The sequence below is a fragment of the Sturnira hondurensis genome, unplaced genomic scaffold (assembly GCF_014824575.4).
Source record: "Sturnira hondurensis isolate 20B ecotype Veracruz unplaced genomic scaffold, ASM1482457v3 Scaffold0006413, whole genome shotgun sequence".
Taxonomy (NCBI): Eukaryota; Metazoa; Chordata; class Mammalia; order Chiroptera; family Phyllostomidae; genus Sturnira; species Sturnira hondurensis.
In genome coordinates this window covers 12,143,246-12,162,803 of record NW_028079044.1, presented here as the reverse complement: position 1 = coordinate 12,162,803, position 19,558 = coordinate 12,143,246, and the positions used below count along the sequence as shown (strand labels likewise).

The 19,558-nt window shown below is 35.5% G+C and overlaps 1 protein-coding gene across 1 annotated transcript in view; it reads right to left on the bottom strand.

Moving 5' to 3' along the window:
- The window catches only part of EHBP1 (EH domain binding protein 1), a 361,085-nt gene that overhangs the window by 123,220 nt on the left and 218,307 nt on the right, over positions 1-19,558 (bottom strand). The gene's annotated exons all lie outside the window — the stretch shown is intronic.

Below are 19,558 nucleotides of genomic sequence, written 5' to 3'. Positions count from 1 at the left end.
AAAATATTTTTTTAAACGAAGCTTTAACTATGAGATAATCTTGATATTCTATGTGCAAAATGGGGCACTTGGAATTCTTGGCAATGTAACTATTTATGCATTTGGTGAAAATCTCTGAAAATGACTTTGTAATTTATTGTTTTCCAAAGAAAGGAAGAAAGCTATTCTAATTATATCTTTATGATCAGAATAATCAGTTTGCTCAATTAGATGATCCTCCCAGTTCTCTTTCAATCAAGCCACTGCATAGATGAAACTGCATTGATCTCAGTTTAACAGAGAACTAAAGTTAAATGTTGACCCTCATGATTACAGAGCCAGTTTGAAGTGGTGATGGTAGAGAAGAAATAGTACTTGAGACCTAGACAATAGTTCTTAGTTCTGTGTTCCACTGTAGATCATTTAAATACAATATTTCTTTTAACAAAGCATATTACATATTAAAGAGAGTAGGGACACCTAGTTATTCTTACTAACAATGGTAACAGGCTCTTTTTCAGAAAACTGAGTCAAATAACTTGTTATAAAACTTCTTAAATTTTAATACTTGTAAGAAATTTCAATTCCATTGTTTTTTGCTCTAGTCTTCTGACCACTTTCTCCTTTGCTGTCTCCTTCTTCCACTGATAACAAGCAAATATTCCTGTACGTAAATTGTTCTAAATAGTTTTCTCTCTCCACACTTTAAGGCTGATTCACTCCCAGGATTCTATCACTTCAATGCAGATGATTCCCAAATATACATTTATAGTTCAAACTATCTCAAGTTGACATTTCCAGCTGGCTGTCTTTCCTGCCATATAAAATTCAAACTCAATATGTTCAAAACCATAATTATAATCTTTCCATACAACCTGCTTCATTTTCATTATGTTTGTAAATGATACTGCTATTGTTCCAATCATCTAGACTTTTAGTCTCAGAATCAGTTTTGAACTCAATCACCTATCACCTCTTACTAGTTAATTATCTTATTGCTGGGATGTTTTTATAATCTAACTTCTCTTGCCTTGACTACTGCAAAATCTCCCTGATAGGTCCTCCTTCTTCCAAATTCTTCCTTATCTGACCCATTGTCATAGCAACAATCTTCTTAAAACATAGGTAAAGTCTCGAATGGCTCTCAAGGACATACCAAGTGATATTAAAATAATTCTGAGCATTGAATCTCAAGTCTTTTTCAACATACCTAAGATCTAGGATGATTCACCATTTTCTAAAATCACTATGTCTTCCTATCTAGCACCCAGCACCCCAACTTTTGGTCTATGACCATATAGATTGTCACTCCTCTTGGAATGTCTTCTGTCCCAAGTACAACTGCTATAATTCCATTCTACCATCAAGATTAAGTTCAACTGTCATCTCCCACATGAAATCCCTTCCCAACTCTCAGTCAGCAGAAGGCTTTTTCAATGTGCCTTTGACTCTCTGTGTCTCTTACAACATTTTTACTACAATATGTTCAGCTCTTCCCTCTACAGAAGACTTGGAATCTATACCAAGGTGTACCTGCTCCAGAGCCTGTGCTCTTACACAACATTTCACATTTTGAGACAATTTACTTTTAGGATCTTAGCAGAAACTGTATGCTTCTTGAAACTAGAGATTGCCTCAGTCAATTTCTTACCTTTTTTGGACCTTAGATTACTGCCCCACGTACATTAAATTAACTAACTCAAGAGGCAATTGATCCAAACAATTTAAACCCTAAAGCAAGGGTGTCCAACCTTTTCGTGTCTCTACGCACCTCAGAAGAAGAAGAGTTGTCTCAAACCATACATTACATACATTGTGACACATAATCACAAAAATACTCATCATTCTTTAAAGTGAATTTATGATTTTGTGTTTGGTTGCATCCATAGACATCCTGAGCCACAAGCAGCCCATGGGCCACAGGTGGGATACCCCGCAAAATATTCTGTTAATAAAATCCTTTGCCCATTCTGTTGGATTTTAGATTACTGGTTAGAACTATAACTAATTAAGTCCAGAGCAATAAGATTATACACTACCACTGCTAAAGTTGTAGGACATTTTGGTCTCCATACCACTGATCTAGGGGCCTTCTGATTGTTGCAAATTATTATAAGCGGTAGAGGAAACTTTGGTAAAATCCTAACATTTGGTGAGCCCAAAACAACAGCAGAGGTGAGAACAAGAACATTTATATGTGTACCATTTTGATTCTTTTTCAAAGTGTTTTTATTTGAGTAACTGCATTTCATTCTCATAGTAAAATAGAAAGTTAGGCTTTGTTATTAGGCTAGAAGACAAAGATTATGCTGTTACTAAGATAGTACTGGGTGGACCTTCTACTTACATTAAAGTTGGACTACCAATGGAATACAATGTTTTAAAAGCTAAACAAAATTTTTTTTTAAGAAAACTTTCTAAGAAACCTCAAAAGGTATCCCCAAGCCAAGACCTGGAGAAAACTAGAGAGCAAGTGAAGCTTTTGGTGCTACTTTTATAAAGATTAGACTGGAACGGAGAGTTTAGAGGAAGATTTGCCCTTTGGTAGACTCCCAAAAAGCAATGTGAGCCCCTCCACCCTCAAAGGTAGGGAAAAATGCAATAATAAATATGAGAGAAAAACAAAGAAGTAGAAAATAAGCATACAATAAAAAGAATCAACAAAGCCAAAACCTGCTTCTCTGAAAAGACAAAAATCAGTAACACTTCTAGTGTGACTGACCAAGATAAACAGAAAGAAACAAATTCCGAGCAAAGTATAGCTAAAAGAAATACAAAATAAAGAAAAAGAACTGATGGACACAGATAACAGTGTAGTGATTGTAGGGGGCAAGGAGTTTAGGTGGAGGTGGAAGAGGGTATAAAGGTGATGAATGGTAATGGAAAAAAAAGACAATGAAAAACTATTAAAGAAACAGTAAATATGGATAGTCCTAAAACTTAAAAGAAACTGAATTTATAATTAAAAACTTTCCTATAAAAATATTCTACTTGGCTTCACCAATAGTAACACCAAGCATTCAAGGAAGAAATGTCTCCAACCTTTTACAAAATATTCCAGAATAAGAAAAAACAGGCTCATCCCCCAACTCATTTAATGACCCTAACAAATCTTGATTCCAAAACTCAATGGGTAAGGCAAAATTAAAGGAAAACCTATCATGAATACAGAGACAAAAGTCTTAATGAAAATACTGGCACCTTGAACCTAGCAGTTTAAAAATTGATTTGCACTCTTCCAGGAATGCACATTTGATTTGACATTAGCAAATCTACTGAAGTAATTTGCTATATTAACACATTATAGAGGAGTTCCAGCCAAGATGGAGGCATAGGTAGAAACCCATCACTTCCTCGCACAACCAAAAGGAGGATAACAATCAAGCTAAAATTAATAAACAACTAGACTGCCAGATAATCAAACTGCATAGAACTCCAAGATCCATGAAATTAAAGAAACAGTCAAACAGAACAACCAGACAAATAAGGCAGCAGGGAGAGAAACCAGCGGGGGCAGACCCTGCAGGTGGGGCTGGATGTGGTGAGAGGGCAAGCTATGCGGGCAGGGCTGACTTAAAGAGAAACAGACTCAGAGGTAGCTGTGGACTGCAACAGTTGCCCCAGTGAGAGAAACTCCCAGTCTCACAGGAGAGTCCACTGGCAAGCACACTAGAGACAAGGAGGCGAGCTGCATGATTCCCTCTCTGGCCCCTCCCCCACAAGCAGCGACAGTGCAACAAGGAGGGTTGCCCTGCCCCAGTGAATATCCAAGGCCACGTCCCCTTATCAGGTGCTCCAAGACAAAGCAATATGGCCCAAATGAAACAACAGAGCAAAGACTGAGAAAGAGAGCTAAAGCATGAGGAGATGACCAACCTATCTGATGGAGAATTTAAAGTCCTGGTAATCAAAATGCTCACAGAACTGATTGAGCTCAAAAAATGAAAGAACAAATGAACGATATCAAAAATGAAATAAAGCAAAATATTCAGGGAACCAACAGTGACAGGAAAGAAACCAGGATTCAAAGCAACGATTTAGAACAAAAGGAAGAAATAAACATCCAACTGGAATAGAATGAAGAACAAGAGTTCAAAAAAATGAAGAAAGGATTTTGAACCTCTTTGACAACTTGAAACATTCCAATATCTGAATTACAGGGGTATAAGAAGGGAAAGAACAAAAGCAAGAAATTGAAAACTTAATTGAACATATAATGAAGGAAAACATCCCCAATGTGGAGAAGGAAATAGACTTCCAGGAAGTCCAGGAAGCCCAGAGTCCCAAAGAAGTTGGACCCAGAGGAACACACCAAGGTACATCATGATTACATTACCCAAGATTAAAGATAAGGAGAGAATCTTAAAAGCAGCAAGAGAAGAGGAGATAATTACCTACAAAGGAGTTCCTATAAAGACTGTCAGCTGAGGAACAAGTATAAAGGACACATGGACAAAAACTAGGGTGGGGGGTGGAAATAGAAGAAAGGTGGAGAAGGCTGGGGGTGGGCTGGGATGGGAGCGAAAGACAGAAAACTGTACTTAAACAACAATTAAAATTTAAAAAAAAAACCACACCATCAGCTGATTTCACAAAAGAAAGCTTATAGGCAACAAGAAGGGGCTGGAAAGAAGCATTCAAAGTCATGAAAGCCAAGGACCTTCATCCAAGATTACTTTACCCAGCAAAGCTATCATTTAGAATGGAAGGGCAAATAAAGTGCTTTCCAGATAAGGTCAAGTTAAAGGAGTTCAGCATCACCAAGCCATTATTAATATGAAATATTAAAGGGACTTATCTAAGAAAAGGAAGATAAAAAATATGAACAGTAAAATGAAAACCAATTCACAACTATCAACAAATGAACCTAAAAAATAAAAGAAATAAAAACAATAAAAACAAAAACTAAGCACATAATAGAACAGGAACAGAATCTGAGAATGGACATCACATGGTGGGTTTTCAGTGGGGATGGGGAAGAGAGGAATAGGAGGGAAAGGGGACAGGGAAGAAGAAGAAGAGTAATTGGTAGACATTAAACAGATGGGGAGAGGTTAAAAATGGTACAGGAAACAGAGAACTAAAAGAACTTATATGTACAATCCATGGACATGAACTAAGGGGTGGGGAATTCTGGAGAACTGAGGGGTACAGGGTGGAAGGGGAATAAGGGGGAAATTGGGAAAACTGTAGTAGCATAATCAATAAAATATACTTAAAAACAGATTATGGTGAAAAACAGGTATATATATCACCTAAACAACTGCATAAAATATTTAGTAAAATGTAAGATCCATTTATATCTACAAAATAATCCTGGCAAGCTAGTAGTGACAGACGATTTCTTAACTTGCAAACATCCTACAGCTGATATTACAGTGGTAAAACATTTAGTTTTTTCTTTGCAATCGAGAATCTATCACCACCTACATTCAACACTGTATCAATGTCCTAGCCATTGCACTAAGGCCAGAAAAAGCTATAAGGGTATAAATATTAAAAAAAGAAACAAAGTTGTGAAATTGTCATTATTTATAAATAATAACACTGAGTACGTAGAAAATTCAAAAGCATCTACAGATAACTTTTAGCATTGATAAGAAAACTTAAAGAGGCTGCTGGATACAAAAAAACAATGTACAAAACCAACTGCACTCTATACACCAACAAAAGCAGTCAGAAATTTAAAAATTCAGACCACTTATAGTGGCCTAAACATATCAAGTACTAGGAATGAATTTACAAAAAATGTACATAACTGTTATAAAAAAAACACAATTTACTGTGAGAAAATAAAGAACTAAAGAAACACAGAAATATACTACATTCATGAATTAGAAAACTCAATTTTGTAAAGATACTATTTTTTCCCAGGAAGAAAGGGTTAGCCAACAGACCTAAACCCTTTCTTCATGAGGAAATGACCCTGGAGTTTAGCAACATTTCCATGGAAATACACTGAATTAAGATCAATGTGAAATTCAGATGTTACCAGGCAACATTACTTTTATAAAAATGACCCCAGTTTCGTGAACTGCATCTAAACTTGGGAGCCTGTCAATAAACTATAAATATCTAGTAAAAACAAAGGCAATAGCTACCCTGCACTTAATGATTCTTGCAGCCAAATGTGTCCCTTGAGGGATATGATATAGTTACAAGTACGGGTTGTTACAAGATCCTGTTTTATAAGCCAGAGGGGTCCACACTTAGCCACCTGGTCTTGTCACCTTATATCGGAATAGCTCACAGAGAAGGAGGGAATATGGTGCTGCATTCCTGATGCTATAATCCTAACATATTACACACATAGACCACACACACACACAAATGGCTTATAAACAGAATATACCAAAAAATTCTCTTAAAAATCAGTAAGGAAAGCCCTGGCTGGTGTACCTCAGTGGATTGAGCACAGGCTTGCGAACCACACGATCGCGGTTCAATTCCCAGTCAGGGCACATGCCTGGGTTGCAGGCCAGTTCCCAGTAGGGGACTCACAAGAGGCAACCATACATTGATGTTTCTCTCCTTCTCTCCTTCCCTTCCCCTCTAAAGATAAATAAACAAAATCTTTGAAAAAAAGATAAAATATTTTTTAAAAATCAGTAAGAAAAAGGTCAATCAATATAAAAATTGAATGTACACTTTACAAAAGGAGAAACCAAAATATCTAGTACATAAGAAAATTAGCTCCATCACATTAGTTGTATTCAGAGAATTCCACAAAACACTACTATACACTCCCCCCTGAAAAGGCTACAATTACCAAGTCTTATATTAAAATAAAATGAAATGAACAATAGCATGTGCTGGCAAGGTAGTACAGCAAGAGGAGCTGGCAGAAAAACAGTACAGCAGCATCTATGATGGTGATTTTGAACAGGTCCCTATCCTGTGACTATCATCCCAAGGTTTACAGCCTACAGAAAAGTACACTTATACAGAAAATAAATGTATGCTTACAAATGTTTAAAATGTTCACAGCAGCATTGCTCACAATTTCCAAATCTGAAAGAATCCAAATATTCATCAACAATAAAACAGATTTGAAAATTGTGGTCTAGTCAGATAGCAAGTACTATAAATGTGCATAGAAACACATGTTTAATCCTAAAATATCTTATTTTACAAACAGAAATAGGTACAAAATCATATATACATAAGATTTCATTTATATAAAATGAGAAACTAAACCATATTCCTTAAGGATTTGTACTTAAAACTATAAAGCCAAGAATAAAGTGATTTTACAAAATTATGATAGCGACTATCTCCAGGGAAGAGTAAAGTTTAGGATAAGATGCACAAAAGCAGATAGCTTCTGGAGTGTTAGCAAAGATCTCACTCTTATGTTTACATAGATGTTAGCTTAAAACAATTTGTTAAGCTATGTATTATGTCTTATGCACTTTTTTGTGTATATTTCACACACATGTTAAGTTTCACAGCAAAAAGAATAATATTGGAATTGCTGGTTTTAAAGTGATAAAATAAAAATGGTGGCTTTCCAGTGACAACAAACCCTCAACTATCAATAACCAAACCTAAAAAAACAAAAAGTAACTAACCAAACAACTAGAACAGGAACAGATTCACAGAAGTAGAGACCATATGCAGGGTTACCAGAGGGAAGGGTAAAAGTGGGAGAAAATGCACAGGGAATAAGAAGCATATTTGGTTAGGTACAAAATAGACAGGGGGAGTTTAAGAATAACATGGGAAATGTAGAAGCCAAGGAACTTATATGTATGACCCATGGACAAGAACTAAAGGTGGGGGAGTGCTGGTGGGAGTGGGGGTACATGGCAGAGGGAAGAAAAAAATGGGACACTTGTAATAGCATAATCAATAAAATATGTAAAATAAAATATAATTGAACTAATAAAAAAAGGTGGCTTTCCAATTCTATTTGAAAATTACCTAATGGTACAATAACAAGGATGATGAGAAAGAGCAAAGTACACTTTTTTCGGCATAAACTGGGAGATTTCTAATCCTGATCATGGGACATGCTAACACATCAACAGTCAAACTTCCCAAATTATCAGAAGAATCAAACATAAATAAAACAAAGAAAATAAAACTCATAGCGTAAATTTTTTAAATTAGAAAACATAATATAAAATATGATATCAGAACCAAACCCAAATATATCTAATAATTATGCAGAATTGAGAGTAGAAATAAGCCCACATACAACAGAAGTGAAAAGGATGGACTTAAAGACTTGTGTGAAAAGACTTGTGGCGATATTCATAAATGAGACTTTTTTACATTGTGTTATCAAATGTGACAATATTTAGAAGAAGATCTTCAGGAGTTGGGGAATCAATATTTTACAAATGAACAATGCATGATGTTATAAATCATGCACCAATTAAATATCCATTTGAAAATGCAATACAGATCAATGTATTGTTTCAGTTTCCACACTGCAAATAACCTAAACTATCTGTGACTTTCTGTGTAATATTAAAAAAGACAATGCCCAATCATTTGAAATCTCTATTAAAATTCTCTTCTTTTTATAACTATGTATGAGTGAGGTCAAATTTTCTTCATATACTTCAATCAAATAACATATTATAACATTAAATGCTGAGGCTGTATTCTATTAGGCCAGTCATTAAAGTCTCGCAAAAATGGAAAATAATTCATTTTTTCTCATTAAATTATTTTTGTTTTGGAAAATACAGTAATTTTTTAATTAAAAATGTTATTTATGTTAAAATGTACATAATGGCTTATTGTTATTTAAAAAATATATATTTTAAAAATTCTCATTTTAACTTCTAATATTGTAAATATCAATAACAGCTATAATTCAAACAAAAATTTCTTGGGGTCTTCAATAACATATTTTTTAACTTGATAAAATACACATAATATAATGTATATCATCTTAACCATTTTGAAGTGGTATTAAGTACATTCCTATAGTGCAACCATTACCATCACCCATCTCCAGAACACTGTCTTACAGAACAAGAACTCTAACCATTGAACCATACTTTTCCATTTCCTCTTTCCCACAGACCCTGGCAATCACTATTCTACTTTATGTATATATGATTTTGACTACTCTAGCTACTTCATACAATTAAAATCATACATATTTGTCATTTTTAGATTGGCTGATTTCATTTAGCATAATCACTTCAAGGTTCATTCATGTTACAGTACGGGTCAAAACTTCCTTTCTTTCTAAGACTAAATAATATTCCATTGTATGTATATGCCACATTTTATTTATCCATTTATCTGTTGGTAAGCACATAGACTGCCTCCACATGTTAGGTAATGTGACTAATGATGCTATGAAATTGGGTGAACAAGTATCTCTTCAAGATCCTGCTTTCAGTTCTTTTGGATATATATCCAGAACTGAAAATGCTGGATCATAGGGTAATTCTGACTTAAGGTTTTGAAGCACTTCCATTTATTTTCAGAGAGAGGGGAAGAGAGGGAGAAAGAGAGAGAGAGAAACATCGATAGGTTGCCCCTTGCACCCCCTAACTGGGAACCTGGCTCACAACCCAGTCATGTGCCCTGATGGCAAATTGAATCAGTGACCTTTTAGTTCACAATCCTGCACTCAATACACTGAACCATACCAGCCAGGGCATGAACATTCTTTTCTGTTTTTTGATAGCAGTCAATTCTAATGGCGTATGATCTGAAGTGATACCTGCATTGTGGTTTTGATCTGTATTTCTCTAATGATTAGCAATGCTGAGTGTTTCTTCATGTGCCTATTGGCCATCCATATACCTTTTTTTTTTTTTGGTGAAATGTGCCTTTGGTGTTATAACCAAGATATCATTGCCAAGTCCAAGGTCATGAAGCTTCTGCCCTGTTATCTTCTAAGTGTTTCATTGTTTTAGTATATGAACATACATTTTTTTCTAGGGCCATTTATTGAGAAGATTGTACAGTCAACATTAAGTGAACTAGACCGCCTTCTTTAAAACCATTTGACCATAGATGCAAGGGTTTTTATAGCTAGGCTTTCAATTCTTACAATCTATTCCATTGCTTTGTAAGTCTGTCTTTATGTCAGTACTATACTATTTTGATCATTGTAGATTTGTAGAAAGTTTGAAACCAGGAAGTGTAAGCCCTCCAACTTTGTTTTCAAGATTGTTTTAGCTATTCAGAGTCCCCTAAGGTTCTATATGACTTTGAGGGTGAATTTTTCTATTTTTGCAAAACAGCTTTTTTACAAAGTCGATGGGAATTGCAGTGAATCTATGGATCTTTTTGGGTAAAACTAACTTACTTTAACCATAATGTCTTCTAACCCATGAAATCATCAGATGTCTTCCAATTTTTTTAATGTTTTCTCTAATTTCTTTCATCACAGTTTCCTACTTAGTGTACAATTCTTTCACCTCTTTAGTTAATTCTTAAGGTTTTATTCTTTTCCATATGACTGTAAATAAAATTGTTTTCTTAACTTCCTTTTCAGATTGTTCACTGTTACTAACAGAAATACAACAGATTTTTATACGTTAACTTTATATCCTCTAAAAGATTTTTGGTGGTTCTTTAGGGTTTTCTCTATATATGATCATAATATCTGTGCACATAGATAATTTTAATCCTTCCATTCCAATCTGGATGCCCTTTCTTTTTCTCGTCTACCTGCTCCAGCTACAACTTCAGTATAATGTTCAACAGAAGTGGAAAAAGTAGGAATCCTTACTATGGTCATGATCTTAGAAAAAATGTTTTCAATTATTCACTGATAGGTGTATTTTTACTGTGAGTTTTTCAACATATGACTTTTGTTATCTTAATGTAGTCTCTGTTCCAAGTTTGCTGAGTGTGTTTATCATGAAAGGGTGTTGATTTTTGTGCTTTTTCTATGTTTATCATGATAATTATGTGATCTTTATTCTTCATTATGTTAATGTGGTGTTGCTTGATTTTTTTGTTGTTGTTGTTGAACCGTCCCTCCATTACAGGAATAAACCCACTTGGTTGTGATGTATAATTCTTTTAACATGCTGCTGAATTCAATTTGTTGCCATGTTGTTGAGAATTTGTACATCAATGTTTATCAGGGATATCGGTCTGTAGTTTCCCTTTCTTGTAATGTTTTTGTCTGGCTTTGGTATCAGGGCAATGCAGGCCTTTTGGAATGAGTAAGAAAGCATTTTCTCCTCTTTAATTTTCGGAAAAACCTTGAGAACAATTTGTGTTTTTTCTTTTGTAAATGTTTTGTAGAATTCACCAATGAAGCCATCAGGCCCAGGGCCTTTCTCTGTTTAAATATTTTTTAAGATATAGTTTACTGATAATGCCATTACAGTTGTCCCATTTCCCCCCTTCATTCCCCTCGATCCTGCACACCCCCTCCCACCCACATTCCCCCACTTTAGTTCATGTCCATGGGTCATTAGTTCTTTAGCTTCTACATTTCCCACACTACTCTTGCGCTCCCCCTGTGTATTTTCTCCCTATCATCTATGTTACTTATTCTCTATACCTTCTCCGCCCTTCTCCTCCTCCCACTCCCCTGTTGCTAAACCTCCATGTGATCTCCATTTCTATGGTTCCACTCCTGATCTAGCTTTCTTCTTAGTTTGCTTTTGTTTCAGGTGTGGTTGTTAGTAACCATGAGTTTCCTGTCCTTTCACTGTTATATTTTTTATCTTCTTTTTGTTAGATAAGTCCTTTTAACATTTCATATAGTAAGAGCTTGGTGACAACAAACTTGAAATTGACCTTATCTGAGAAGTGCTTTATCTGTCCTTCCATTCTAAATGAAAGCTTTGCTGGATAGAGCAATTTTGGATGGAGGTCCTTGCCTTTCATGACTTGGAATACTTCTTTCCAGCCCCTTCTTGCCTGTAAGGTCTCTTTTGAGAAATCAGCTGACAGTCTGATGGGAACTCCTTTGTAGGTGACTGTCCCCTTATCTCTTGCTGATTCTAGGATTCTCTCCCTCATTTTAATCTTGGCTAATGTAATTATGATGTGCCTTGGTATGTTGACCCTTGCGTCCACTTTCTTTGGGACTCTCTGAGCTTCCTGGACTTTCTGGAAGTCTATTTCCTTTGCCAGATTAGGGAAGTTCTCTTTTATTATTTGTCCAAATAACCTTTCCGCTTGTTGCTATTCCTCTTCCCCTTCTGGTATCCCTATAATTCAGATATTGGAACGTTTAAAGATGTCCTGGAGGTTCCTAAGCCTCTCCTCACTTTTTTGGATTCTTGTTTTTTCCTTCTTTTCTGTTTGGTTGTTTCTTTCTTCCTTCTGGTCCACTCTGTTGATATGAGTCCCAGTTTCCTTTCCATCACTATTGGTTCCCTGTGCATTTTCCTCCATTTCACTTAGTGTAGCCTTCAGTTTTCATCTAATTTTTGACCAAAATCAACCAGTTCTGTGAGCAACCTGATCACCAGTGCTTTAAACTGTGCATCTGATAGGTTGACTATCTCTTGGTTGCTTAAAAGTTTTGGCTCTGGGGTTTTCATTTGTTCTTCCATTTGAGGCATAATTTTTTGGTCTGATCCCACCTGTTAGGTATAAGTGGTGGAGCCTTGGGTGTTCACCAGGGCAGGGCAACCCTGTTGCTGGGTTGTGACGCTGTATGTGGCGATGGGGTGAGAGAGGGAACAATGGCACTTGCTCTGCTCTTTCTTTGATTTCTGTCCCCTCTGCCACTTTCCACAAGCAAATTGGGCCCTTCCGGTGCTTGTTCCCAGGTAGGTGGGCCTGTGTACGTTCTAGGACCCTGTAGGTCATTCCCATGAATTCTCCTGTGAGGCTGGGAGTCTCTCCCGGCACCTCAACCCCGGCAAGTTTTTTCAATTGGTGCTTTTAGGTTTTATTTCCCAGTGCTGGGGCCCTGGGTTGCATGGTCTGTCTCACTGCCCATTTTTGCCTTGTTTATCTTCAGGCAAATCTGTGTCTGCAGTCAGCCAAGCGCTTTGTGTACCTCACTGGGTTGGGCTTGCTCATTTCCTTCCCACGCCTGCATCTGCCAACCACCACTTTGTCCTGCCATGACCCCTCTCCGCCAGCCACCGACTCTCCCCTCTTACTGGTCTGTATGAATGGTTCATTGTTGGACTTCGTACAATTCAATTTTCTGTCTGTTCTGGTTATGTTTTTGTTTCTAAATCTTTGTTGTCCTTAAATTTGGTTGTGCGAGGAGGCACAGTGTTTCTACCCAGACCTTCATCTTGGTCAGAAATCCTTTTAAACAATTTTGATAATTGGTTCAATGTTCTTATGAATTATACATCTATCTAGGTTCTGTGTTTCTTCATAATTCACTCTTAGAAAGTGTCCATTTTATCTAGGGTATCTAATTTGTTGGAATACAGCCGTTCACACTACTATCTAAAACCCTTTTTATTTCTGTAGAATTGGTGGTAATGTTCTCACTTTCTGATTTTGGTAATTTGAGTCTTATTTTCTTAGTTCTTCTAGCTAAAGATTTTTCAATTTTGTTGATCTACTCAAAAAACTAACTTTTGGTTTCATTAATTATCCTGTCTTTTTTCAAAGACTTCATTTTTTCAAAAGAAATTTTGGCTTCACAAAAAATTTAGAAGTACAGAGATTTCTCACATACCCTCTGCCTCTTCACACACATTGCCTTTCCAATTATCAACATCACTCACAATAATGATGATTTGTTACCAAAGATGAACCTACATCAACACACTGTATTCACCCAAAGTCCATAGTTTAACTAGGTTCATTCTTGGTGTTGTATATTCTTCAGTTTCAACAAATATATCTACCATTATTTATACAGCATTTTTTAAATCCTCTGTGCTCTGCCTATTCATCCCTCCCTCTTCTCCTCCCGACCCTCCCACCATCACCCTATTCTGGCAATCACTAATCTTTTTATTGTATCCATTATTTTGTTTTTTCCAGAATGTCATATAAAACCCCACAGTATTTAGTCTTTTCTTATTGGCATCTTTCATTTAGTAATATGCATTTAAGTTTCCTCTGTATATTTTCAAGGCTTAGTGGCTCATATCTTTTTAGTGCTGAATAATATTTCATTGGATATACCACAGTTTATTTATTCATTCACCTTCTGAAGGACATCTTGGTTGCTTCCAAGTTTTGAAAATGAGAAATAAATCTGCTATAATTATCCACGTACAGGTTTTGGGGTATATAAGTTTTCAACTTGTTTGGGTAAATATCAAGCAGCATAATTGCTGGATTGTATGGTAAGAATATGTTTACTTTCGTTAAAAAAAAAGCCAAACTGTGTTCCAAAGTAGCTATACCATATTGCATTCCCATCAGCAATGAATGTCAGTGCTCTTGCTCCACATCCTTGTCAACATTTGGTGTTGTCAGTGTCCAAATTTTATCCATTTTAATAGATGTGTAGTGTAATCTTGTTGTTTTGATTCCTCTGCTGACGTGTGTTGTGAAGCATCTTTTAATATGCTTATTGGCAATCTGCAAATCTCCTTTGTGGAGGTGTCTGTTAAGATCATTGGCCCTTTTTAAAATTTGGTTTAGTTGCTTTCTTACTGTTGGGTTTTAACAGTTAGTTGTGTATTTTGGATAACAGTCTTTTATCAGATGTGTCTTTTGCATATATTTCCTGCCTGTTTGTGGCTTGTCTTTTCATTCTCTCCATATTGTCTTTTGTAGAGCAGAAGTTTTTTATTTTAATGAAATCCAGGTTTTCCTTTGTTTCTTCATGGATTGTGCCTTTGCTGTTGTATCTAAAAAGGTATCTCCCATACCCAAAGTCTTCTGGATTTTCTCCTATGTTTTCTTCTAGGGGTTTTATAGTTTTGTGTTTTAAATTTAGGTCTGTGACTCATTTTGATATAAGTTTTGGGATGGGTGTGTGCTCTGTGTCTAGGTTCATATTTTTTCATGTGATGATCTAGTTGTTATACTGCTTTTGAATTCTCTACTTTACTTTTATTCTAATATTATTTCCTTCCTTCTACTAGTTTTTTTTTTTTTTAAGATTTTATTTATTTATTTATCTTTAGAGGGGAAGGAGAGAGGGAGAGAAACATCAATGTATGGTTGCCTTTTGTGCGTCCCCTGCTGGGAGTTGGCCTGCAGGGAACTGGACTACAACCCAGGCATGTGCCCTGACTGGGAATCGAACCGCGATCCTCTGGTTCGCAGGCCCGCGCTCAATCCACTGAGCTACACCAGCCAGGGCTCCCTTCTACTAGTTTTAAGTTTAGTTTGTTCTTTTTCTAGTTCCTTAAGTTGTAAAGTTAGGTTGTTGAAATAGGATTTTTTAAAAATTTTAACTTAATGATTGATTTTATTTAACCCAACATATTCAAAACATTGCCATTTCAATATATGATTCATTCTTAAATTATTAATATGTTTTCTATTCTTGGTTTGGGCTAAGTCTTTAAAACTCAGTGTGCAAACCAAATTACAATAATATTTTAGAATAATAATTTTTAAATGTAGTAATCTCAGAATAAGTAGAGTTAAAAATTGTGTTAGAATAATGCTAGCTTCTAGAATAACCATGTATTTGATCTTTACTGAGATTTTTACTTCTTCATACGGTTTCAATTTAATATATAATGCCCTGAAGGACTTTCTTTAGCATTTCCTGCTGGGCAGCTCCAGCGGTAACAAATAACCTCACCTTTTATTTCTCTGAGAATGTCTTAATTTGTCCCCAACCTTTGAAAGTCAATTCTGCCAGATACAGGTTTTTTGAATGGCAGTATTTTTTTTGTATTTTGAATATATTGGCTGTCTTGTGCCCTCCAAAGTTTCTAATGAGAAATCTGCCATTAATCTTATTGTGAATCCCTTGCATATGACAAGTTCACTTCTCTCTCGCTGATTTCAAGATTCTCTGTTTGTCTTTCAACAGTGTGCTTAGATTGTGTCGTGGTGTGGATCTCTTTGAGTGCTTCCTATTTGAATAACTGATTTTCTTGGTTTTTATATTAATAACTTTCCTCAAACCTGGGAAGTTGTCAGCCATTATTTCTTCAAATAATCTCTCTGCTCCTTTCTCTCTTCTCCTTCCAGGACTCCCATAATGTATATATTGATCCACTTGACAGTGTCTCACAGGTCCCTCTATTCACTATTCTTTTTCCTTTCTGATCCTTAGATGCTATAATTTCTATTGTTCTATGTTCAAGTTCACTGACTGCTCTGCTTGCTCAAACCTGCTATTGAACCCCTCTAGTGAATTATTAATTTCAGTTTTTGTACTTTTCATCTCCAAAATGTGGTTTTGGTTTCTTTTTAGGTTTTCTCTTTATTGATATTTCTATTCTGCTCACACATCATTTATTTGTTCAATTTTTTTCATATCTTCTTTTAATTCTTTGAGCATCTTTATGACATCTGTTTCAAGTATTTGTCTAATAGGTATACCATGTGATCTTTCTCAGGGACAGTTTCTGTTGGTTAATTTTTTTTCCTATAAGTAGGCCACACTTTTTTTCTTTTCTTTTCAGGCCTTGTGATTTTTTTGTTCAAAACTGGATTTAAATGTAAATTATTTGTAAATAATAATTTATTACATTTAATAATTTAAATGTAAATAATTTATAAATGATTATTTAAATGTAATAATTTGGTAACTTTATGTGAAATATTCCCTTCCTCGGAGTTTGTGGGATTTTAATTATTTAATTGTTTTAGGATGTTTCAATGCTGTGGGTTAGCATGAGGTATAAACTTTAAGCCTTCTCAAGTCTTTTCTGAGTCTGCACCTTTCTCTGGCCACACATGATGATTTTCTTATTTCTCCTGTGTTTGCAGTTGATTTTGAATGTACTTTTTTAAACAGTCAGGCTCCCCAAAGAGGAAAATACAAAAATGAAGCGTGGGGGTGAAAAGCACCAGTCCTGTAAGTCCCCTAGAACTTGCCTTAGTCTGAAGGGAAGGAGCCTGCAGCAATGGTGTGAGTGTGTGTGTGTTTATAACAATGTCTGGCCACCTTTATGTATGCACTTTTTCCAGCAGAAGCTGCAATCAGAAATCAGAATACAAATCTCAAATATATGGAAGATTAAGGTCCTTCTTTTCCACCATGGTTCCTGCAAGCTCTGGGAATAAGTGCACAGCTGACTGCTATAGGGATGGGAGGACGAAGACAAGTATCCATTGTTGAGCTAAGGAGCTAAAATTGATCACAATCAACCACAGCTTAGCATCTAACCCTTCCCCTGGAAGTTGAAAGGCTTCAATAGATTCCAGACTGCCAAAATGGAACAGACCAACTCTGTCAGTTCAACTGTTGTCTAGATAAGGGGATAGATTTCTGTTGTTTCTTACTCCATCATCTTCCTAAAATCCTCTATCTCCTCAATAACTTTCAAGAAGTATAAGGAGGTTCTGAGACAAAAAGGTTTCAGAGACACTGTTGTAGACAGTGCAGAAATGTAGATCTGGGAATTACCGTATTTTTAAGTGACCATATCAACCAACATCAGCTTTTAGTGTAGCAAAGCAAAATGAAGATAGGATGACTAATTGATGGCTTAAGTTTAAATGTTAGAATCATTTAAAGCACCAAAATCAAAGCACCGATTTCAAAAAGATTCTTCTTACGTCCTGGCTGGTGTGGCTCAGTGGTTGAGTAATGGCCTGTGAATCAAAGGGTTGTGGGTTCAATTCTCAATCTAGGGCACATGCCTAGGTTGTGGGCCAGATCCCCAGTGGGGTCACACGAGATGCAACCACACATTGATGTTTCTCTCCTCTCCTTCTCTCTCCATTCCCCACTCTAAAAAAATGAATAAACAAATTCTTTAAAAAAAGAGATTCTTCTTGTTGTATCACTAATAAAGAATAAAGAGGTTGAAGAGATGAACACTGAGCAATACAGGGATGTTTGCAGGGTATATTTATATCCAAGATGTGTCCTTATGTTATAATGTCTAGCTACTAATGCAAGTAAATACACTGTAATAAGTTTGCTAGGAATAGAAAATAATAGTGTATGATTGATTCCATGCCTATAAAAATGACAAAAAATATGAAAAATCCATACTGTAATAGAGTATTTTGACTATATAAATGCCCCACTTGGACTAACAGCCTTTAATATAATTATTTCTTTAAAACTTACTACTATAGTTATAAATCAAGGAGTGGTAGAGTTAGTATAGTCACTATTACATAGACAGTAATATCAAAAAGACGACAGTTGCAAAAAAAGCAACAGAACAAAATATATCAGAGTGCTTAGAGACATTCCTCTGTGTATCTCTCCTGTTCTTACACATCTTCTGGATTGTCCAAAACTGAAGTCGTGACTATTCTTTATCAGGTCATTCTTCACAGAAAAGCAAACCAGCCCTTAAGCATGAGGTAGCATCTTCCTCTGGGACAAAGAACAGGCCTGTTTAATGATTGCTATAAAAGTGGTGGATTGCTCAAGTACAATGTTCTTTAGCAGTGATACAACCCCACTGTGTGTGCAGCATCAATTTGACCTTTCCTGTCACCCCTGTGGGACTTGGTCACAAAGGAATTGACATAAACATGCCAATGCTCATGCTGTAATATAGTCCTTTGTCTCTGACTCAGGAGTTTTATGTCTTCATCCAGCATCTATAAAACATTAACAGGCTATTTGATTATCTTATAAATAGAATAAATTCCCATACTAGATTCATTTTATTTACATTTATTTGAAAACATATATATCACACATGTAAAGCACATATGTTAATCTTACCAATACAGACTGAATTAATTAAACATTTATATACTGTTTCAAGTTAGTTGAATAGAAATAAAAGAATTATGAAAAATTTGCCTTTAACTTGCAAAGTAGTTCTTTAGTGGAATTTCTTCTTTTAAGAGTTAGATGAAAGACTGTGAGGCCTAACATTATAGAATTTTATAATGACTTCTTTGTAAAATCTTTCTGGGCCGGTGAATTTTTAAGAGAATATGTAGAAATTTTAGAATTATTACAAACAAAAAGGGCAAATATTTCAGATTACTAGGTTTAAATATAGGAACTATGATATACTAAAAAAATCTATAGATGAATAAGCAAGTCAAGAGGTGAGATTACAAAGAAAAGAAACAGAAAAATCAGAAACACAAGAGGGAGTAAATTTTAAGATACAGTGTGCTTATATCCTAAATTTGGGTTTTCTAAATATACCCATTTGTTTTACCAGAAAGTTCCAAACCACTCTTTTTCTTTAATATCTAACCCATTTGCAAGAACACGTGAGTAGGCCAATCCTAGCTTATTAGGAGAGTTCTATCCATTTCTATTTTAGTCACTTTGTTCTGTTGTGCAGTTTAGCCAGAAATATTCTTATTTGCCAGAATATTCTTGTGGCATTGCAGTGATACCACCTGCATCTAATATAATCCAACAAGTACTGATCCATAGCACAGGGAAAAGTTGCTGCTGGTAGATGCATTTTTAAAAGGGATATTAACTTAAAATCATGCATATTTTATCTATGTAATTTCTTTTTATAGCAATTTTTTCTGTAAAAATGAAAATACGTCCAATTCTGTAAATTTAGTATAACTAAACCATATACAGACTGCTATGAGGGAAAAGCTATGTTCACAAGGATATGTAACATTAGAAAAGGAC